Below are 24,489 nucleotides of genomic sequence, written 5' to 3' on the forward strand. Positions count from 1 at the left end.
CTCTTATTGAATGTCTACAGTAGCTCTGAGGTTTAAAGCGATTCATTCATTCAGTGCTGAGCACCTATTGTTTCCTACATGCTGGGAATACAAGGATGAATGACAGGTCATCCTTGCCTCCAAAGAGTTTTTAACTTAATATATAAGTCCCTTGTCTAGGGCACTGAAAGTGGAGGCAGCGTGGGGATTTAAATGCAGGACTGCCTTGACCCAGGACTCTGCTCCTCTCACTATACCCAATACACATTCATGACTTACCTTCTTAGTGTTAGGTTCTTGCTCAGGAAGTGACCAGAGGATAAAATAGCTGGGACTTGACCCCAGACCTCTCCTACCCATTTGATGTTCTTTGTACCACACTACCTGCCCCAATGACCCAAACTGAGCAAGCCCCACAGGAAACACTCAGTAGGGTTGCGGTATGTGGTCTCACCTGGTTCAGAGACACCATCCCCCCTGCCCCAACACGGACAACCCTTTCCAGGTCCCACTATCCACATCCCCTCCCCACTGCCGAAGGGAACCCTCACTTCATCTCTTTTTCCTGGGCTGCCTGCAAGATGCCAGAGGCTGAGTATAGGTTTTATTTATTCTTGTCTCCTTGAGGTTTTGCTTATGTGTACTTTCCAGTTTCTAAAATGCTGAAAGATATATTGCCCCTTTTTTTCCCCCACCAGTCTACTTATTACAAAGCTGCTCACAGAATAATACATCTTACAAGGAGCTTGCTGTAGATGTAGCATGCACTTTAATTTAGGGCTGTCCTTGTTATGCTATTAGAGCTATCTGTCTTGACCTCCAGGATTTGTCTCACCTAATGAAGGTTGCAGCAACTAGGATTCTGGCCTGAAGTTTTACATTTGTGGAAGGAGGTTGAGCATTGCTTAAATAAAGATTAAATCCATTTAATTGAGCAAGCATTTTAAGGCCCACTGAAGTGTAACCATCAATAATGGAATCTCCCAGATTGGAGGCTGAGGGGTTGGCAGGGATGAACAAGGCAGCCTACACCCTCTGGGAGACTTTGATTTAATCGCAAGGTAGGTTGTTTAGCATAGTGATTGAGATCAGGGTTCAGCAAACTTTTTCTGAAAAGAGTCACAAAGTAAACATTTTAGGCTTTGTGGACCATCAGGTCTCTCACAACTACTCAACTCCACATTTGCAGCATGAGAACAGCCATAGACAATACCAAAAAAAAAAAAAAAAAAAAGCAAGCACATGGCTATGTTTCAATAAAACTTTATCTACAAAAACAAGTAGTGGGCCACATTTGGCCCGCTAGCAAGAGTTTGCTGATTCTTGGTTTAGAGCAAGATCTCTGCCATCGGACATGTAGCAGGAATGACAGCTATCGAAGGAGAGAAGGGAACCCTAAAATCATAAAGTGTTGTAAACAAACTCTCTATGAAGTGGAGGACTTACACAAGGCCCTCCAGGAGAGGGATATAAGGACCAGATAGCCACCTTCTGAAGCTGTCATTGGCCTTTCCAGGCAAAAGTGGCTGGCTTTTGCTCTGCTCTTAGCAAGTTTTGTGCAATCCTCCATTAGAGTCTTTGGAGGCACCCCTGAGGTCACTGACTGCTGACATCTGTCCCCACTCCTTGGGGAGCCTCTCCTTCTGGGATCCCAGGACCCAGGGCTGGGCTCATGTTAGGTGATTAGTAGGTATTGCTCTCATGTATTTTTCAGTGTTTAGGATTCTGAACAGGCAAAGAAACAGCTCTGCTGTTGACAACCCCGAGCTCTGCCAAGCCAGTCCAGTTTCCAGGGAGTTTTGGATGGATCCTCCAAAACCGCTATTGACAGCCTTCTTTTCACTGCAGTCCCTAAGCCGGATCTCCACCATTCTGAGGAATATCTGTTCCCTTTATTCCTCAGGGTCAAGGACTGATCCTGGTAATGCTTACAGGATGTTCTTGAATAACCAACTGCCCTCTGACTATTAAGTGAATAATCTTCTTTTACTCATGAAAATGAAAAACAAGAGAAAATGCCAAAGTCCAACAATCTGAGCATGGCAAGTGTCTAGTAGATGGAGGTCAGGCCACTGTGCACAGACCCAGATAAACAAAGGGAGTGCAAGCCAGACAGCTAGCTTTCCATCACCTACTGGGTAGGCATTCTCTAACACCTTCCTGGCACAGTCTAGAAGGGAAGTGCCAAATGGGGACACAGCCGACATCCACCCCAACTCCACAGACACAGATCAATTGACCTGGCACCTGGTTCATCTCTTATTTGAATTGCTTTTGAAAGCTCAGGGTAGGAAAAGCCAACAGACTCTGCAACGCAATGTGCTATTGGTCTTCGTCAAATGTACTTCAGCTGTCTGCCTCTCCATTATGGTGAGTCATTCTCTACTGAGCTGCTGTGTGGGGGTGGGGAGAGGGGGGAGGAGGTCTCTTTACAAACTAGGTCTTTGTGCAAGCTGGGCATTATTGCACACTTCTGTCTAAGCCACAGAGTCAGGAGTGCGGCAGAAGGGAAGAATGGGGGCCTGGGAGAGGAAAAACAAAACTAGCATATATCAGTGCACGGGCAAATGTAGTACCTGACGCTGATACACAAGAGCACACTGAATTCCCACAAAAAGCCTGGCTTCTTCATGCCAGAGCAATTCCCTACCCCAGATCCTAGGTGTGAAAGCAATTACCAGGTTTTGCTCAATCTCCACAAACCTCTTGACGTTCTGTCTCTGCCTCATGCTGTCCCCAAGACCAGTCAGCACTTGCTATGTTGGCACCTCCAACTTGGTTTTCTCTCTTTTGCCACAGGACCTTTGTACACACTATTCTCATTATCTGGAACTCTCTTCTGCTGGTTCCTTAGCCTCCAGCTTTTTATCTAAGTAACTCAATATTTAGATCTCAGTTCCAGTTTTCTTCACCAGGAAAGCCTTACCTAACTCTGAAGTGTAGATCAAGTATTTTAGTTTCAGGTTGCTTTCTTCTCTTCAAACCACAGTTTGTGATTGCATTTTTATTGGTGATAAGTAAGTAGGTAATGTAGTGACTTATCCCTATCATTAGTATAGTTTCTGTCTCCAGAGCTGAACTACTAGGGTTTAACTACCTACAACACCTACCAGCTATATGACACGGGCAAATCACTGCATCTCTGTGAGCTTGCATCTATAAAATGGGGGTTAGAGTGGTATCAGTGTCATAGAGTTGTAGGGATGCTGACGTGCGTGACACCCTTTGAGGTGTTCCTGTTGATGCTTCTTCTTGGTGTCGATGCTTGCTTGGGTTTCTGTAGTCACAGATGTAGCCAAGACCTTGACTTATCCTACTCCTGACTTCCTGCTTTGAGCAACTGGTTTTGCTGTTCATTCTGGTTCATTCTGGCCTGGTCAGTCTATGATTTTTTTTCTCTTCAATCCCTGACCCCATTTCTAGCCCCAACGCTCAAGTGAACTAATCCTGACTTGAGTCCAGATTGTGAGCACTGCTCCAGAGGAAAGAGAGAGAGAAAGGTGACCACAATATGGAATTGGACAGATGCAAGCTCTAACCCATAGACATGCTTCCACCCATGGGCTGTAGTCAGTGAGGGGCCAAGAGCTGATAGGCAGATCAATATGTGGAGACACTCAAAAATTCTGCCCTCATGGTGTCTGGTCATGTGTTCTCTCACTCCCCTCCCTGAACAGGCAACATTCTGTCACACACTTGATGGATGGCCTGAGCCCTTTGGTCCTGAAAACAGCACTGAGGAGAATTACGTTAGTGGAGGGTTTTCCACTATAATCATTCTTCTATTATCATGTTATGATTATATGTTTACATGAGGGGATTATTTTATAATTAGTTTTTGATTATAAGAGCAATATAAATATGTGGCTTTAAAGTCACACTGATCAGATTCCCAGAAAAGTTATTAAAAAACTCTCCTCCAACTTACAGACACACACATATCCCATCCCTCCTGGGGGTTGTTCTACTCTCCTTCTAGAAAAATTTTTGACAAACATGGAATTTATGTAAAAACATGTATCATACATCCCTTCCTACACAAATGATATGCATATTACCCTACACAAAAGCACTTTTTTTTGAGAGGGAGAGAGAGAGAGAGATCATGTGGGTTGGGGGGCGGGGAGAGGGAGAGAGAATCCCAAGCAGGCTCCACACCCAGTATGGCACGTGACATGTGGCTCAACCTCATCACCCAGAGATCATGACCTGAACCAAAATCAAGAGTCAGATACCCAACGACTATACCACCCAGGCACCCCCAGAGCACTTCTTTTAATAAAGCTGTAACTTTGTTTCATCTTAAAAGATGAATACAGATTGAAGGAGAAGCAGACATTCAAAATACCACTTGTCAACCTGTGCTGATTCCTCAAAAATTACTGATATACAACTCATTCTTCACAAGGTAATAAAATTCCATTCAGAAAGTTCAGAAAAAATCATCACTGTAAAACCAAAGGAAATTTTGTTCTTAAATAGATATTTAATAGTACTTGTACAGAGTAGGCATTTGCCGCATGTTAGATATTGTCACTGCCACTATTGTTATCATTTTTAGCATATTTTAGAAGGGAAAGCTACCTGAGAGCAGCTCATTACTCCTTCCTTTATGCCACTACTGACCCTTGTATATTTACTGTAGTCACATCAGCAGTTCTAGATTTATCATTGTGTGTTTGTATTTATTTCCTTTGGAGTCTTATTTCCCTTTCAAGCTCCCCAGGCTCCACAGTGCCTGGGAAATGATACATGATTGGTCTTTTCACTGTCAATCCTTTTGTAAACATTCAACTTCCAATCTTAAATATAAATAGGGAGCCAAGGATCATGAGACTTGAGGAGAGCTAAGTCATAGGCTCCAGGCTTTTCTCCAACACAGGAAAGAGATGAAGAGAAAAATCAGCATGATGGTGGAAGTTAGTTTCAGGACAATAGCTCTGCCTAGAAAGAAACCAGAAGAGATGGAGAAAAAGAACAGCATCATCTCTAAAAGAAAAGTATAATTAATAGGTCAAGATGTGCTTGACAATATTGAGGGGTAATTTTACAGCTCTGTAAGTGAATCTGGTTATAAATTTTTTCAAAAACCCCAAGGGACTAAAAAATAGCACAATCATCGGCTCCAGGAAAACAAGAAGTTCTATAAGAAAGCAAATTAAATAAACAATGCTTGCATATTTATGAAAGTATAAACAGAAAGTAATAACTTAACCAAACTTAGGCTATAAATATACTTGGAAGAGAGTAGTAAGGGGAAACTGAGATAGGAGAGAAGTATAATAAAACTTATTTTCCAGAGTATGAAGTCAGTAGATAATGTCTATAAAATTGGAAGGAAAAAAATAAGAAATATTTGTAAAAGTATATTACTTAGACATTGTAAACATTCCTCAAAAAATTAAAAATTGAATTAACATATGACCCAGCAATTCCACTTCTGGGTATACATTCAAAAGAAATGAAAGCAGGATCTCAAAAAGATATTTGTATACCCATGTTCATTGCAGCATTATTCATAATAGTGAAGACATGGAAATAAACCAAGTATCTATCCATGAATGAAGGGATAAAGAAAATGTGGTACATACATACATTGAAATATTACATAGCCTTAAAAAGGGAAGGAAATTCTATAATTTGCATCAAAACAGATGAGCCTGGAGGATGTTATGCTAACTGAAAGAAACCAGTTACAAAAAGACAAATACTGTATGATTCTACTTATCTGAGATATCTAGTCAAAGTCATAGAAACAAGAATCCTAGAGGAAAACATAGGCAGTAACCTCCTCAACATTGGCCACAGCAACTTCTTTCAAGATATGTCTCCAAAGGCAAAGGAAAGAAAAGTAAAAATGAACTTTTGGGACTTCATCAAGATCAAAAGCTTCTGCACAGCAAAGGAAACAGTCAACAAAACAAAGAGGCAACCCACAGAATGGGAGGAGATATTTGCAAATGACAGTACAGACAAGGGCTGATATCCAAGATCTATAAAGAACTCCTCAAACTCAACAGACACAAAACAGATAATCATGTCAAAAAATGGGCAGAAGATATGAACAGACACTTCTCCAATGAAGACATACAAATGGCTAACAGATACACAAAAATATGTTCATCATCACTAGCCATCAGGGAGATTCAAATTAAAACCACATTGAGATACCACCTTACACCACTTAGAATGGCCAAAATTAACAAGAGAATAAACAACGTGTGTTGGAGAGGATGTGGAGAAAGGGGAACCCTCTTACACTGTTGGTAGGAATGCAAGTTGGTGCAGCCGCTTTGGAAAACAGTGTGGAGATTCCTCAAGAAATTAAAAATTGAGCTTCCCTATGACCCTGCAATTGCACTCCTAAGTATTTACCCCAAAGATACAGATGTAGTGAAAAGAAGGGCCATCTGTACCCCAGTGTTCATAGCAGCAATGGCCACAGTTGCCAAACTGTAGAAAGAACCAATATGACCTTCAACAGAGGAATGGATAAGGAAGATGTGGTCCATGTATACTATGGAGTATTATGCCTCCATCAGAAAGGATAAATATCCAACTTTTGTATCAACATGGACGGGACTGGAAGAGATTATGCTGAGTGAAATAAGTCAAGCAGAGAGAGTTAATTATATGGTTTCACTTATTTGTGGAGCATAACAAATAGAATGAAGGACATGGGGAGATGGAGAGGAAAAGGGAGTTGGGGAAAATTGGAGGAGAAGACGAACCATGAGATACTGTGGACTCTAAGAAGCAATCTGAGGGTTTTGGAGGGGAGAAGGGTAGGAGGTTGGGTGAGCCTGGTGGTGGGTATTATGGAGGGCACGTATTGAATGGAGCACTAGGTGTGGTGCATAAACAATGAATTTTGAAACACTGAAAAGAAATTTTAAAAAAAGTCATAGAAACAGAAGTAGAATTGTGGTTGCCAGGGCCAGGTGGGGGAGAGAGAGAGATGGCGAGTTGTTCAATGGGTACAGAGTTTTAATTTTGCAAGATGAAAAAGTTCTAGAGATGTTACACAGCAATGTAAACACAGTTAACGCCACTGAACTGTATTTAAAAATGGCTAAGAAGGTGAATTTTATGTTATGCTTTTTAATTCCATTAAAAAACCCTCATTGAACAGTTAAAACTTAACAGTACAGTTAAAATGTGTGCATTTTATTGTGGGTAAATTATAGCTTTAAGAATTTGAGAAAGGCAAAAATAAAGCATGTTACTTAGAGAAAACTAGGAGAAATGGCTTTTTTCCCAAAAAGCTTTAAGTTTAAATTCAATTAGCCAACATACAGTACATCATTAGTTTCAGAAGTAGTGTTCAATGATTCATCAGTTGCTTATAATACCCAGTGCTCATCACATCACGTGCCCTCCTTAATGCCCATTAACCAGTTTTAAAGAAACCTCTTAAAGATGCATTCTCTGGTGATGCGGACGGGAAGGGCAGGAACTACGAGTTCATATTACAATTAAGTCTTAAATATTAAATCATGGTCATATATTACCCAGAAAAAATAAACATTTAAATTTAAAATATTCATTCAAGGACATGAGTCAACACTGAGCTTTCAATGGAAAAAGGGGTCAAGGTTGTAAGTCATGAAATACAAAAAGCTAATGAAAATAAGGAAAAGCATTTCAACTTATTAGTAACCAAAGAAATCCAGTGATAAACTGTTTTTCTATGAAAATAGCAGATATTAATAAAAACTCATATAATTCGAGGATGGCATGGATGGAGAGAGAGGAGTTTCACACGTAGTTGGTGCAAACTTCCAAGAGGGCGGTTAGTTTGAGAATGTATGGTGGGTCTTTAAAGATATTCATGATCTTTGACCCAATGGCTCTATTTTAAAATATCATCAGAAACACAAAAATCAAAGGATTAGATCAGAGACATGAACAAAAAAAATCATATACAAAAGTGTTCACCACTGCACTACTGTTTACAATATTTTATTATGAAAAATTTCAAACACAGAAAAGTTGAAAGTACAATGAACTCCCATAGTTGCCTGGATTCAACTATTAATAGCATTTTGCCCTGTTTGAAAGTTGCCCATATCTTGAAACTTCATCCTCAGTATCTTATGCCAATGATATTTATAATAGCAAAATTTTAGAAAGAACCACAAGTACAGCAGTAAAGGAATGCTGTGTAGGTTGTAAGATATTATTCAAACATTAAAATGATCCTTATGATGCATTTGCAATTACCTTGAAAATGCTTATAGCATGTTGCTACATAAATAAAGCAGAAGTCAAACTGTATGACCTCAATTACAAAACACCACGAGTTAACAGTAGGTCTATCTGGGTATTGGGATTATAGGTCATTTTTACTTTTTATATTATCTTTTTTTCTTTAGTTTTTTGCAAAAACAACAAAACTTCCCAAATGACATTTTAGCAAGAAAAAAAAAAAAAAGTTCCAGAAAAGTGATTTGTCCTTTCAATGATTATTACATGGTACATTCTTCCCTATGTGTAATGCTGTATGAAATATGTCTCCATCCCCACTACTAATCCCATCTCTGAAATCAAAACACCAGTTTGCAGAAGCTGTAGTAAAGTCTGCAGTGTGTTCCTCTAGCCTTTTGTAGTAAAATCTGCAGTGAGTTCTTCTAGCCTTTTGTCGACTGCTCGCCTTTGAGAGAAATTTGTAGACGGCACATCATGGATCAGAAGCTAGGAGTAAGTTCCTATCTGGGTCAATCCGAGACTGTGTTTATTACTCTTTTTCCAGTTTGTGATGACCCTGGAAGTTGTCCTGAATCCCAACTGGTTGCATCTCTTTACTGGCCTGAATTGCTCTCCCTCATTCCTGCCTGTCCAGTGCACACATGCCCCCTGGAAGGTCTTGCCTGAATCTGGAGCACCTGATACCCTTGAGGAAGGAGAAAGGTGCCTCTCCAGCTAGGGGTCCCCAAGTGCTGCACATGCTCTCCTGTGCAGAGAGTCACTGGTCTCCTTTTTTGCACCCCCACACTAGACTCAGCTCTTTCCCCCACCCCACCCCCCGCCATGGATTTTATTTATTTATTTGAGAGAGAGCGAGCTTGAGAGAGAGACAGCACAAGCAGGGGGAGGATGAGAGGGAGGAGGAGCAGCAGACTCCCTGCTGAGCAGGGAGCCCAATCACAATGTGGGACTCGATCCTAATGATGTGGGGCTCGATCCCAGGACCCTGGGATCATGATCTGAACCAAAGGCAGACACTTAACCTACTGAGCCATTCAGACTCCCCTAGACTCTTAGCTCTTAGGAAGAGGCCTGCCTGACCTCGTTGTCTGCAGAAACTAGAAGAGAAAGGGAGGGCTCCATCACCAGGACTTTGAATTCCTACTCTGTTGCTTAGAAGGTCATTCCTTTTTCCTGGAAACGATTTAAAATTACTCCAAAACATCCTGTGGCCTTTTAGGGATTCTTAGCCTCACCGAGAGAAATTCAGGAAAAAGCTGTGGCTTCCCATCTGACCACTGAGCAAGAGCTTGGGATTTTTGTCGTCTCTGATCACGTGCCTCAGGACGGGCAACTTTTCATCTTTCAGAGACAGTTTGGGATGACATGGGTGGTCTTCTAGAAGCCTTCAGGGGGAGGAAGCAGCAGGGCAGACCTCCGAAACGCAAGTTCCTTCTGAGCCAACAGTGAACTGAATCCACTCTCAGCAGGTTCACCTCCTCTCTGGGCTTGCTCTCCATCTGTGAAATGTTAAGTCTGGACTTGGTGACTTCTCAGGTCCCTTCAATGGGAGTCACAGCCGGCGACCCTCACCTGAGCCCAGGATAGGAATACAGAGGATGCCCTCTACCCAGATACCTAGAGAACTCCGAACAAATCCAGAAGAAGGAAATTCAGAGCATGTCCGACCCTGGTCAGGCTACACCCTCCCCCTAGAATGGATGAACGCCCTCAGGCTCAGTCTCCCCTTGTTTCCTTGTGTGACCCTGGTTGGGGGGTTTCTGACTGCTGCTTATTCCCCGGGGAAAGAATGGCTTTCACTTCCATGGAGACTGGTTTGGGGTTTGATGCTTTTGAATCATTTTCAAAAACAGAACAGGGACATTGATTCACCTGCCCGCCCCGCCCCCTCCCACCCCCGCACAGCCTGTGTCTCAGCCTCCTTCGCAGAATCACAGAATCGTCACGAAAGAGCAGAGAGGTAAAATGGGGCAGGAAGACAGGGCATCATTCAGAAGAGAACAGATTTATATAAAGGTCCCTCCAAACGTGGCTATTTTGAAACACTTAGGCTGCTGCGGAGTTAAAGAGGATGTCGTGCTGGAATGAGCACTTCCTGTGACAGAACAGGAGAAATAATTACCCCACAGCTCTCCGGCTGACGGTGCTATGGAAACCGATGGCACCCCCCGCCCCCGCACACGGCCTATGACAAACGCCAACTGAATTTCAAAAGGCACAATTTTGCAAAATAAATAAATAAATAAATAAAATAATAATAGTAATAATACTAAAAATCATATACTTTCTTATAGGACGTTTATGACTTTCCTCTTCATGTGCTTAATTTTTTTTTCACTGCTGAAATCCAGGGCCCAGAGACTTGAGGTCTCAACTATTCAGTAGGAAATATCCCAAACTTTGACTATTACTCATGTGTGAAAAAACAGAGGGCGGGCAAAGGAGAGTTCTAGCTTTATACTCTAACTGAAAGTAAAACGGAGACCCTAATCCAGCGCCCTTACCAGCGGCCTTTATTAACAACGGCTCGGGCCGCGGCCCACAGACCCACTCGGGCCGCACTGCGTGGTGAAAGCCTGAGAGAGGGGCCGGCCTTGACCTGTGGCATCAGTTCGGGTCCCTTGTTGGTGCCTCTGAACGGTCTTCCACACTGATTTCCTCTGACCTCTAGCGTCGTTTGAAAACAGATGATGTTTTGCTATGGAAAGTTCTGCTCTTGGAAAGATGCCCAAGCTTTTGATATGGGAAAATTTTTACATCTATTGCTTAATAATTCCCAGCACACATCATAATCACCCCCCCCCCCCCCCCGCATACACACACTTTTGGATACTTTAGTTCACCCTACCAAAAATAAATTAAATGCAACAAAGGGTCAGATGCGCACTTGAAAGACAAGTCCCCAAAACATCCAACCCTGCAAACCAGCAGAGGCTCGCGTCCCCAGCCCCACCGCGCGGCCCTGAGAGAAAGGGCTCTCAAGGGGCTCGCGCTTGGACTCACCGGAGCAGGACCCAGCTTCCGGCAGCCGAGGGACCCCAGACTTCGATGGAGGAGACGCTCCCACTTGTATTAAAGCGTGGGGGGCTGAGCGGCAAGCACTACTCCACACACACACCTGAGAGACAAGCACTGACCCGAGGCTGATGGGCGCCATCTTGGCGTGCTCCCCTTCGTGCTGGAGCTGGAGCCTTTCAGTCAACCCCGTGTTCATTATGCTCAGCTGGTGCCCAGGTTTTTGCAGCCGCAGCTGTCTAGTGGATGCGTCCTGATCACCTGGCTCCGGAGGCCAGGGGGAGCTTGTGTTCCTGGTCCCATGGGACTGTAATAATCCGTGTCACCTAGGAAGGAGCTCAGAACCCCGTCGGGCACCCTGATTTTGGGCAGTGTTACAAGGGGACACCTAATATGGCCAGTGGAGCTTATGTGCATGTGTCCCAGAGGACTGTTACCAAAGGAGAAAGAGTTCTTACCCAGGAGCTTAGTCTTTCTAAGAGGCCTGTACCTGGGGCGCTTGGTGAGGCTCAATCCTTAGGCCTAGGCCTTTGACTCAGGCCATGATCCCAGGGTTCTAGGATTGAACCCCGCACCAGGCTCCCTGCTCTTCTGGAAGCTTGCTGCTCCCTCTCCCACTCCCCCTGCTTGTGTTTCTTCTCTCACTGTTTCTCTGTCACATAAATAAATAAATCTTTTTTTTTAATTTTTAAAAAAAATTGATTTATTTAACAGACAGAGATCACAAGTAGGCAGAGAGGCAGACAGAGTGAGTGGGGGAGGCAGGCTCCCCGCTGAGCAGAGAGCCCAATGTGGGTCTCAATCCCAGAACCCTGGGATCATTACCCCAGCCGAAGGCCGAGGCTTTAAACCCACTGAGCCACCCAGGTGCCCCAAATAAAATCTTTTAAAAAAAAAAAAGGCCTTTAGCTAATCATCATGGCTGCACCTGAGGGGCAGATTTCTAACTAAAAAAACACCCCCAACAACAACAACAAAGGGACTTTATTTCACACAGTGGGGGGTGGGGGGGGGGAGAAACCAGCAGTGCTCTAGTTTCTTGAGTTGGAAGATAAGGGTTTGCTCTGCTCTTTCCCCGCAGGGGAAGCCTTCGCATTCCCTCCCCGCCTCCCTTGCTCCCTGGGACTCCTCTGGCTGTTCAGATCCTAAGACACTGAGTGACTGGGTTGTGTTCGCTATTCACCGGGGACAAGGGTGCTAGGAGTTAGTGGCTTTCTCTTCTTCTACGTGTTACTAAAGCAATAAACAGGTTCAGGGCAGACCAGCTCATCCTCCCTTCTCAGTGGGGAGAGCCCTGAGGTCTTGGCTGGCTCAGGAGGGAGCTTGGCAATCTCTCTCTCCTCATCTCCTCTAGGGACCATGTGGGGGCTCTTCTCTCCTTTGCTGCCAGCTAGAAGGTGATGAAATCTGAGATTGGGTTTGCACTTCAGAGGAAACTAAGGGACTTCCCCTCAGGATTCAGGTATTGGCTACATTCTCTGACCCTTTCTACTCTCATTTTGCAAACTGGCACTTCCCTGACTTTAACAGCATCAGAATCATGGAAGAGTGAAAACCCAGACTGCTGGGTCCCAACCAGAGGGTCTGATTCAGTAGGTCTGGAGTGGGACCTTTGAGTCTGCATTTCTAATAAGTTCCCAGGTTAGGCTGATGCTGCTGGGTGGAACCACATTTTGAAAATCACCGACCTAGACTTTTGCAGACACAAGCCCAGCTTAGGATAGAATCATAGTTTGCTTTCTTTTACACAGTTTCTGGGCACCTATCTGAAGACCATCAAAACCTCACTCTGACTCCTAAAAAGAGAAATCACTAAATGATCCCAGAAATAGATGATGGGTTTTATGGCGTAATAATAAGGAACTCAAAGCTTTTTAACCCAGAGAAGATGAGGTCAAAGCATCTCAGAGGGGAAGGTGACCACATGTCTTCCACAGATGGTTAACAAGGCTTCAGTGGCTGGGAGAGAGGGTTTGGCAGACATTAAGGAAAGCTATCCAAGCTGCAGAGATGATTAAGCAAGCATGCCATGGGAGCCTGTGGAAACCCTATCCCCTGAGGTCTCTAAAAGAAGGATCAATGACCATCTTCCTTGGACAACTTGCACTGGAGACAAATACACATTTCTGGAAGCAAGGCAAGTGATTTGACCCTCATTCTTTTCCAGGAACCGTGCTAAGTGCTTTATTTTATCTTATTTTCTTCTTAGAACAATTCTATAAAGTCAGTGCCAGTATTAATGCCATCTTATAAATGAGGCTGAGGCCATGAAGGCCTCTTGCTCATTCCCCTGGGAAGGATTTAAACCCAGGGTATGATTCTGCATCCCAATTTTAACTAATACATGAAGCTATAATTAGTATGGCATTTTGCATTTCCAGATCAAAGAGTCATCCCCATCCCTGGAGGATGGGAGGAGGAAAGCCCCCTGTAACCTGCAGATAAGATTTGACAGGTTTTAGTGAGTGGGACAAAGGGGTATTGGAAGCAGGAAGGCACTGGTCAACAATGGAAAATTCTGGAGATCCCAGGGGTAAATTATACCCAAGAGGGTGGACAGAAAGGAGAAGCAGCTCAGTTTGTCTCTATCACAGTTTTGCTTGGGTCAGATCTGCTATTATTAAGGTACTGAGTGTAGCCAATATAAAAAAAAAAACTCAAATTCAACAGTGGCTCTGTCAAGATGGAAGTTTACTTCCCTTCGATGTGAAAATTCGTGCTGGTAGGGCCATTTCCTTTGCGCAGCTGTCAGGGCCCAGGCTCCTTTGGTCTCATTGCCCTGGCACCTGCATCCTGTGACTCCATCCTGCAGTTTGATGGATGCCCCAGGTCCACTGCCCTGTCCCCGTTCTCAGGACCAGGTCCAGAAGTCGCACCTGTCCCTTTCACTTCTATACCTTTGGCTGGAACTTAGTCGTATGGTCACAGCTAGCTAGCTTTGACATGGGCTCCAAAGCGTAGTTTGGTAGCTGAAAATAAAAGCTTCTGTTATTCTGGGAGATTGGGAAAATGGACATTGGGAGGCCTATTCAAAGTAGCTCAAGGTGCTTTCCCTTCAGTAAAAGCAGAACACCATACTTAAAAATGTATTTAGAAACCTGCTCCTTGGGCGCCTGGGTGGCTCAGTGGGTTAAGCCGCTGCCTGCGGCTCAGGTCATGATCTCAGGGTCCTGGGATCGAGTCCCACATCGGGCTCTCTGCTTGGCGGGGAGCCTGCTTCCTTCTCTCTCTCTCTGCCTGCCTCTCTGTCTACTGTGATCTCTCTCTCTGTCAAATAAATAAATCTTTAAAAAAAAAAGAAAAGAAACCTGCTCCTTTTCCTTTATTCCCCACAACCACAAAAGTCACCACTGGCTACCCGGTCACCTGACTAGAAAACCCGGGTGTCCCCTTTGATGCCTTCCTCCAGTCCTTGTTCCAGTAGAAAACGAGTTCCAGGAAGGTAAAAACGGTCTGTGGTATTTGGTTGTACGGCCAGCACCCAGCAAGGTGCCGGGAGCATCCCTCTCTGCTGGAACCCCGTCAGGTCCCCATGGTTCTCAGAATGAAGCCCGGGCTCCTCCAGCAGCACACAGGTCCTTGGTGGCCTGCCTTCTGAACTGTCGTATCCCTACTCCCAGCCCTTCTCCAGCCTTCTGTTGGGCTCCCGGAAGCCAGGCCAGCTGCTCTCAGTGATCGCACCTGCTGCCTGGACTGCCTGTGCCCACCTCCCCCAAGCCCTTTGCTCAACTGTCTCTTCTTTCAGGCCTCAGCTTAGATGGCATGTCCTCCAGGAAGTTTCTAGGATCCTAGTCCAGTTGCGAACCTCTGGAGTTCTAGACCCCTCTTCCCTTCTCTTATTTGCTTGAAGCCAAAGACTATGCTGATTTCATCTCTAAGCCCAGATCAGAACACAGTGCTCAATAAGTGTATGTTGAGTCCACTTAAAACTCCAAGAATCAAACTGAACTCGACACTTCTATTATGATGCACCTCACAATCTAGGATGGGGCAGAGTATAGCCAGGCCAAGCCCAAATGCATTCCTCAAGCATTTATTGAGCACCACTTTGAGACTGGGGATGAGTGAGGTATCCAGGAGCGAGCCACACACCCACCTAAGAATTCTCACCAACAGATGTGCTCTGACCCCCTTTTCCCTCCTACAGGAAATTCTTCCTCCTCCCCAGGCCCTGGAAGCAGCGCTTGTGCAAACCTAAGGCTTGCATTCATGCCGGGCCCCTCCTAGATCCATGTGGAAGACACAAGGTGGACCAGGGAGATGGCTTCAGGGAACACTCAGTTCTCTGCACTTGTCCCTGCTAGTTCAGATTTTCAGCCTTGTCTCCTGAGAGAAGTGTTTGGGGCTCCCTCCCAGCTCCCCTTCTTGAAAGCATCTCAGGACCTTTTCTCATTCCCTTAACAATGACATTAAAGGCAAGCCAAGCCAAGACCCACTTGGCCATCCACAGGTGAAGATAATGTCCTGAGAGAGTTTAGATTTTCAAGCACAGAATGAAAATGCTATCTCAGTTCTGGCAGGAGATCCAATCATGTGTCCAAGCACATCTGGATTCCAAAAAAAGGTCACATTTTGTGTTTCCTGATATTTCCATTCTCCAAGAACAAGGCATCCCTGGTGGGGAAAGAGCTCTGGAGAGAGGACTGCAACCCCCCCCCCCAAAAAAAAAGGGGACAAAGGGTAGGGTAGCAGTCACTGAACACTTCCTTCCAGCCAGGGTCCACATGAGGTGTGTCAAAAACCCATCGTGTCACGCTTTCACCAGCCAGGGAACAAGACAGGTTCGAGGGCATAGACTGTGGCATAGTTCACCATAACAAAAGACAGTAAATATCTAATGTCCATTGTTACTGAGCCACTTAGATAAATTATAGTCTTCCTGTATCATGAAGTATCAGTAAGTGTATGTTGAGGGATACTAATGTGGGAGGGATGCCTGGGTGGCTCAGTCGATGTTTGCCTTCAGCTCAGGCGGTGATCCCAGGGTCCTGGGATGATGGAGCCCTGAGTCAGGGGTGGGGTGTGGTCGGGGGGGGTGGGAGGGGGTTGCTGCTCAGCAGGGAGCCTGCTTCTCCCTCTCCTCCCTGCTCCTGCTCTCTCACACTCTCTCTGATTCTCTCTCTAAAATAAATAAATAAAATATTTAAAAAAGAAAGAAGAAGAATGTGCTAATATAAAGTGATCTCTAAGATACGTTGTTAAGAGAGAAGGTACAGAACAGTGTTCATAGCGTCAATTAGCATAAAAAAGAGGATCAATCTATCTATCTATTTATTTATTTTTATTAACATATAATGTATTATTTGCTTCAGAGTTACAGGTCTGTGAATCATCGGTCCTATACAATTCACAGCACTCACCATAGCATATACCCTCAGTTTGTTTCCTGTTTCCTGAGATTAAGAGTCTCTTATGGTTTGTCTCCCTCCCCGGTCCCATCTTGTTTCATTTTTTTCCTCCCTACCACCCATGACCCCCAAGGACCAAGCTGTCTATCTATCTAATTACACATGCACACTCGGGAACAGGTATGGTCTTAAACACTTACTGGCTTACATGTTCTGGGTAGGGGAAGTAGAGAATTTAAGGGGAGAAGAGGGCTGACCCTTCATTGTATAGATTTCAAAGCACCTTGGGGTGCCTGGGTGGCTCAGTGGGTTAAGTCTCTGCCTTCAGCTCAGGTCAATGATCTCAGGGTCCTGGGATCCAGTCCTGCATCATCAGGCTCTCTGCTCAGCAGGCAGCCTGCTCCCCCTCCCCCTGCCCCCCCATTCTGTCTCTGCCTGCTCTCTGCCTACTTGTGATCTCTGTCAAATAAATAAAATCTTTAAAAAAACAAACAAAAAAAACCAACATTGTTTTAAAAAAAAAAATATGAGCCTTGAACCACCTGCAGTCATCCTAAAGGCCACATACGGGGTGGTCCTTCAAGATGGAGCTCTTGATTGCCTTGATCCCTATTAGCTCAGCCATGCTCCTCCACCTACCTCCCCACACCCCCACTCTCCCACACCCCCCCCCCCCACTCAGGGCTTTGCCTTCTACCCTGCCTCTCTCCCTCTTCCCCTCCTATTCTCTGCCATTGCATTCCTGATAAAGTGGCTTTGCACGGCTTTGCCTCGGGCTCTGCTCTCCACAGAACCCTGGCTGAGACACCAAAAAAATTCTTTCTTTTCTTTTATTTTGATTAAGTATTATTTGAGGAAGATAAATTGTTGGAAACAATGTTCAGTCAGTGCAGTTGGGGTGCTTTTAGGAGTTGCCTGATGCAATGGATTTTTCAAAGGAGGCAAATTTAATACAGAGTCAGTCCCAAGGGGATAATACGGTCATCTAGGGAGAATACAGACTTAGTCATAAATATAGGGATATGACTTCACAATAGCAAATACCAGAGATGATGGAAAACCGTTTTTTTTTTTTTTTTAAATAGATCACTTTTAAAAGCGATAGTGACGGGGTTATTTTATAGATATCACTAATATCACTAATACACATTTAGAGAATGAGTGAACTGTACTAAATCTTACAGAAATGGGTATTAGGGGCTTAGGGTACACTTTCATTAATAGCATATTATATGAATTTAAAAAGCAATGCATCTCAGTTTGCTGGAAATCAAGTCGATGTGCTTTAGAAAAGCCTTAGATTGTTCAACAGTGACTTCAGCTGGGACAAAGAGACTCATATCGCAGGAAACATGAAGGGTTTATGAAAGATTGTTTCCTGAATGTGAGATTGGGAATGTTTAAAAAGCAATGTTTCTAAATAACAGCAACTTTTATAATAAATACTTCTGGGTTTGAAATTAACACATAAAACAGACATTTGTCTATTTTGTTTACATTTCTAAATGATTCTATACTCATTTTGTCAAAATATTTTTTTCAACCTTCAACCTTCCAGAAATGAGGACTCTCCTCTGTTCCAGTTTGCTGTTTATTCAGACACTTGCGGTTCCTGAAGGTTTAGCATGAAGGCGGGGAGTTAACAAACACTAGCCCCTTTGCCTTTTTCTTCCCTAATTAATAGCTTGGTTCTCCTTGCTATTGGCTGCTTGGATTCCACCAGGAGCTTGCTTGCTTGGTGTTGCTTTGTTTTTTCTGATGAGGGAGCCAGCCTTGAGTCTAGATCAGGACCTGGCTCTTTTTACTCTGGTACGTCCTGGTTGTCTTTTTTGCCATGTAGTTGACAGGGGGGGCTGACCTCGTTTTTGTGGATGAAAATATCTCATTTTGCCCAAGAAAGAGGGCTTTTCAGGGGATCCAGTGCTGCTTGCCCTGTGGGAGTCAGACACCTACCAAAGGCAAGTCAGAGCCACACAGAGCAAGGGTGCGGGGAAGTATTTTCTTCTTGCGGATGTTTCCTCCCTGTCACAATGGTGCTCACTGGTGGCGAAAACCCGGCTGGCACTAATGTAGTTGCTTTGGGTAAATAGATCGCTTGCCTTAGCTCTTTCTAAAGAGGAATGGATCTAATAGGCCGATAGCCTGATTCACTGTTATTATTGTCATTATTTAGTGCTTCCACTCCCAGTCTTCTCTGGCACTCTGGCTCCTCAACAGCTCATCACCATAGACAGGATCCATCCGTTGGTGCCACCATGTTCTTAGGGGCCACCAAGAGGAAAGGTTGCCATTTAGGTATCTCCTAACAACTGGAGAGGGAAAGCTGTTGATTCGTACAAGTATTGGGACCAAGCTCATGAATGGTCTCTGGGTCTCTGATCACCCAGCAGACAGGCCTCAAGCAAGGCTCTGAAGCCAGCTCCAAAAGGGAGCAGAAAAATGGCTTCTTACTAGCTCACCAGGCAGCTAGTGATAGCAGAGTGGTAAAGGTCTTGAACTGGGGAGGTCAGGCAGACGGGGTATGAATTTCAGCTCCTCCATGTGCGAGCTATGGAAATGTGCATGTTAATGAACTTCTTTCTTTCCATTTATTTTCTTAAAAAATTTTTTCTTAACAATACGCCCTTCCCCTTTCCTTATCATGTTGTTAAGAGGATTAAATGAGATAAATGCAGGAAATGCTTGGCTTGTGGTCTGGCAACAAGTAGTCCAAAGACTACTTGTGTTTGTTATTATTGAGGACATTACAGCCATTTTCTTTAAATAGCGCCTGACCCTGTAACACCAGTAGATTATTAAGTCCTTCTCTGAAGACAGACATATCTTTGCTCTCAGGACACGAAGCACAGCATGACTCTCCCTGACAAGTTCTTAGAAATTCCTCCCCTCATCGATGCCCATGAGCAACAAGAAAAATAAACATTAAGTCAGGATTAAACGTAGCATATGTCGCATGGGCTTAGGGAATGCATTCATCAGTTGCAGTAGGCTGACAGGAGATAAGAAGCTCTTGAGAGAAAAACAAAGGATGCTGTGAAAATAGGCGGGCATGGTTCCATGTGGTGGGTTGTTTTATGGTGATCCTGTGGTAAGGAAATACTCATGGAAGCAAGGAGAAAAGGAACTCCAATTCTTACATAAGCAAAAAACTTGTCTTCATAACCTTCAGCAGCACAGACACCATTCCTGAGGCTGAAGCCATAAAGTACTGTTCTAGAAGCTGAATGAGGCATTAAAAGATGAAATATCACCCTCCAGGATAGCAAAAAGGAGTGTGGTTTTACTCCCTTGGACTCCATTCCCCAGCCACCCATTTCTTTCCCTGGAAGTAACCAGAGGGAGCCATTTTCTTCTGACTCTTTTTGGTGACATTCTCCACAGGATCAGGCAAAAAAAGTAAAAGCTTTTTTTATTCAAATAGTAGCAGACCAGATGCACTGTTCTTCCCTCTGATAATCTGCTTAACCCTGTATCCTGGTAACCACTGTGACATCAGTACCCGAGACCATCCTTGTTCTTGTCATGGTTGTCCAGTTGCATATCATACCCTCATTCACTGAGGGAATACCCTGCTGGTGGATATTTAGGTCATTCCCAGTCTTTCGTTGTTGTCAAGAGTGCTGCAGGAAATAACTTAAGACCCATAGCATCTCTCACTTATAGAGACAGAATTTTAGAAAGTGTATCAATTTTCTTCATCTTTTGGAGGCAGGGGTCACAGGCATGGAGAGTCTTGTGGGAGTGATGCTTCTATAGGGGTGCCCCTCTCAGATCCCCAGGCCAGAGCACCGAGCCTCCAGCTACAATAAGCATGGGCAGCTAATGGCTCACAGCTCTCCCTTTCTCCAGAGTGCCACCTTACCCAGCTGGTTTGGCATCCCCTCTCCCCCAGCAGCCCTGACTGACACAGGGGGACAAAACAAAGACCAAGGCTGTGGTGTCGTTCATCCTCCAGAGGAGGCCATACAAAACTGGTCTTCAGCTGAGACCACATCTTCTCTTGGGTCTCTCCTGTGCTCCATCCTGCTCTCCTTAATTCTTTTCCCTGAGATAATTCCTTCATGCACTCGAGTCCCTGTTTGAGGCTCTGCTTCAGAGGAACTCAGCCTAAGAAAGCTTTTCTCCTCAGAAAAACGTATGCAGATATACCCAAGAAAACTTCACAATTTCAGGGAGGTCAACAATCCTCTGAGTTCCAGCCTGAAAAATGTTGTGTGGGATAACACAGGGCCCTACTTGCAAAATCCTAAAATGCCCCTGGTCTCACAAATAGACGTAGCCCCTCACGTGTGGGATGACATCATATCCACACATTTCTTCTGTGCTTTAATTTCTCAATTTCCTTTTCAGTGGCGGATGTCAACTTGATTAATTTCCTGTAGCGCTTCAAATATCTTAATCAATAGCTGGACTACTCACAGTCTGTGGGTAAGAAGTGGAAATTTTTATTCCAAAATAGGCTCCAGTTCACAAATGCACATCCAGGGTAAAATTTTTTTTTTTTTCTTTAATCTCTGGGAATGTGGTGGAAATGAGAAATCTTTCCAAGTTGCTCGAATAGCCGCTATCTTTTGGGGGGAAAAGGTGGGGGTTATTTCCTCTGTCTTTTGAAGTCAGATGTCCAATTTTCTTAGAGGTCCAGAAAATTCTGGGGGACACATTCTTCTGGAACTCACCAGTTTCCGTTACCCGGTTTTCAAAAGTTGTAGGAAGCCCTCTTCCTTAACCACTGGTCAACTCAAGTGGGCCAGATTCTTCCAGCTGGGCTTAATGAATCAAACAGATATGTCATGAAGAATGAATTTAACTAACAAAAATGGCATCTAAACGCAGCAGTTTAAGTCTCTACAGACAATGATCAGAGCCTTGTTTTTTTAGTGCTGCTACCTATGGGGAGAAGCAACAGATAGGAGGCTGAATAATAATAATAACAACAACAATAACAGCAGCAGCAGCAGCAGCAGCAGCAGCATTAACAGCAGCTATTAATCACCGAGGATCTGCTGCTAGCACTATGCTAGGTAGACACCATGTAGTCAGCTTCTATGCATTATCTGATTTAAATCCTCAGAACAACCCCAGATGATGTGGCTTCAAGATGAGAAGAATGAGGTCCTCAGAGGTGCTCTTTTTTTTTTTTTTTTTTAACTTATAGCAAATCAGGAATCTCCAAGAATCTCCTGATAAAAACCAACAAAGCCTTATGATTGCCTATAGTAGGGATGGGGGTTAGAATGGAACAGACACAAGACGGGATGGGGTAGGGAGGACTGGCTGAAAATTCAAGTTGCCCACAAGTGTGCCACTGACTATAGAGAGGGCTTTAAGGTGATGGCGGCTGACAGAGGATCATCTGGGTCTGTTAAATGAGATTTCTGAGGTGTGAATTAATCACAGCCTTCTCTCTTTGGCCGGCCATATTCTTAATCCATTAAGAAGTAGATAGGAGTTCTATAGGGAGGAAGATATCCACTCATTAATGGCCAATCTAATTGGAGAGATGATCTGGACCCTGAGACAAATAAGTGGTTAAATCTGGGGGGCTGGGTGTGTGAAAAGCAGCATGGGGGTCAGGCCTGGCCTCACAGCCTGTGAGTCTAAGAGATTGGGAGAAGGAGCAAAAAGAGGGAGGCCTCTAACTCTTTACCTTCACCCAACACAGAACATGAACATCCAGGGACTAATGGGTGTCAAACTCCAGTCATCTCAGCAACCAGATGAATCATCCCCATAGGAGGAGGATGGACAGATAAGAAGAAGGACTAGAAACATTATTTCAGAACTCTTTCCTCTGGGGAACTGAACAGTTGTTCTCTCTATAGAAATGTGAAGATAGGTTACTGAACTTCCTCCCTCAGCCCTCGTGTTACCCCAATCCCCAACATGAACCTCTGCCATAAAGTCCCATGTGTTCAATTTTAACTTGCTTTCCACTAAGGGATGCCACATATCCTAGGAATATCAAAATCTAGACTTTAATGAAAAATAGATAAAACAAGAACAGAATCACAAAGAAACAAACGTTTTAGGTAGATTTTATACTACTGATGAAAGAACATATGCACTTGGCATGATAGGACACTGTGATGGGTCTCTCCTGTTCACTTCACTCTTGTTCCGCTTTCCTCTGGATCTAAAAATTCTCTGAAGAGGAAGAACATTTTCATAATGCTCTCTCACATCTTGGGCCCTATGGGAAAAACTCCAAATATCAATGAGAAAAACCCTCTGGTCATCTCTGGAACACAGTTTCTCTACTCATACTTGGTACAAACTCTCTATTCCTTGTTGATTTAATCTTGGGTAGAAACTGGGAGGCAATGAGCATTGTCTTTCCCATATTTGTAAAGCAACAAAAAATATAAAACAAAGCCTAGCAGGAAACTAAAATTTGACCCTTTGGGGGAAAAGAATCTGCATGTTCCTGGCCAAATGTGGACATATGAAAATTGTATGTAAAAATGGACAGAATATACAGCCCTTTGGGGACGATAAAAATGTTTTAAAGGAGAAAGTCTAGTTGACTTTGGGTATGTTGATGATTTTTTAGCTATAGCCCTAAAAGCACCATTCATGAAAGAAATAGTTGGTAAGCTGGACTTTATTAAAATTAAAAACTTCTGTGAGAGACACTATCAAGAAAATGAAAAGACAAGCCATAGACTTGGAAAAAATATTTGCAAAAGACATATCTGATAAAGAACTATTAGTCAAAATATCCTAAAGACACTTAAAACTCAACAGAAAAAAAATAAGCAAACTGATTTTTTTTTAAAGATTTTATATATTCATTTGACAGACAGAGATCACAAGTAGGCAGAGAGGCAGGCAGAGAGAGAGAGGAGGAAGCAGGCTCCCTGCTGAGCAGAGAGCCCGATGCGGGGCTCGGTGCCAGAATCCTGGGATCAGAACCCGAGCCGAAGGCAGAGGCTTCAACCCACTGAGCCACCCAGGCGCCCCAGCAACCTGATTTTTTAAATGGGCAAAAGAGAGGCACCTGGGTGGCTCCGTCATTTCAGCGTCTTGATTTTCGCTCAGGTCGTGATCTCAGGGTCCTGGGATCGAGTCCCATGTCGGGCTCCATGCTGAGCTTGGAGCCTGCCTGGGATTCTGTCTCTCCCTCTTTCTCCACCCAACCACCCCCTTCCCCACCTCACCTGCTTTCTCACACTCTTTCTCTCTATTTAAAAAAAAAAAAAGTGCAAAAGATTTGAAAAGACATCTCACTAAAGAAGATACACAGATGGTAAATAAACATATGAAAAGATGCTCAACATTTGTCCATAAGGAAATGCAAATTTTAAAAAAACATGAGATACCACTCAAGACACCAACAACACAAAAGGCTGGTGTGGATGTGGAGCAATAGAAACGCTCGTTCATTACCCAGGGGAATGCAAAATGGTACAGCCACTTTGGAAGACAGTTTGATAGTTTAAAAAAAAAACTAAACATACTCTTAACATACAATCCAACAATCATGTTCCTTGGTATTTACACAAAGGAGTCAAACATTTATGTCTGCACAAAAATCTGCATGTAGATATTTATAATAGCTTTATTCTTAATTGCCAGAACTTGGAAGCAACCAAGTTGTTCTTCAGTAAGTGAATGATGTGTAAATAAAAGAAAACCAATCAAAAGAGAAAAGTAAAAACTATTTACTCTGAACTTGCAACAGCAAGGGAAATGGCCACCATCACTTACATTCTGTCAGAGACTCAAAGGCACACAGAAGTAAAAAGTGGGAAAAAGTTGGAAAAAGTCTTCAGGGTGCCCTGAGAGGAGGCTCTTGGCACCAGGAAGCTATAGGGGGACTAACCAGAAGTAGGGCAGGCTGTATGATTGGTTAGGGGTGCATATTTGGTATTTTCTGTCTGGTCCTAAACAGGAAGCAGGGACAAAATGAGGAAAAACTGTCATTGTAAATCCTAGCCAC

At 43.8% G+C, this 24,489-nt stretch overlaps 1 long non-coding RNA gene across 1 annotated transcript in view; it reads left to right on the forward strand.

Moving 5' to 3' along the window:
- Positions 1-2,041: 2,041 nt before the first annotated feature.
- Positions 2,042-24,489, forward strand: part of LOC131826604 (uncharacterized) — a 67,996-nt gene continuing 45,548 nt past the window's right edge. The window contains exon 1 of the long non-coding RNA XR_009351667.1: positions 2,042-2,349. This is a non-coding gene — a long non-coding RNA (uncharacterized LOC131826604). The remainder of the gene's footprint in view (positions 2,350-24,489) is intronic.

This window comes from Mustela lutreola, chromosome 3 (genome assembly GCF_030435805.1).
Source record: "Mustela lutreola isolate mMusLut2 chromosome 3, mMusLut2.pri, whole genome shotgun sequence".
Lineage (NCBI taxonomy): Eukaryota > Metazoa > Chordata > Mammalia > Carnivora > Mustelidae > Mustela > Mustela lutreola.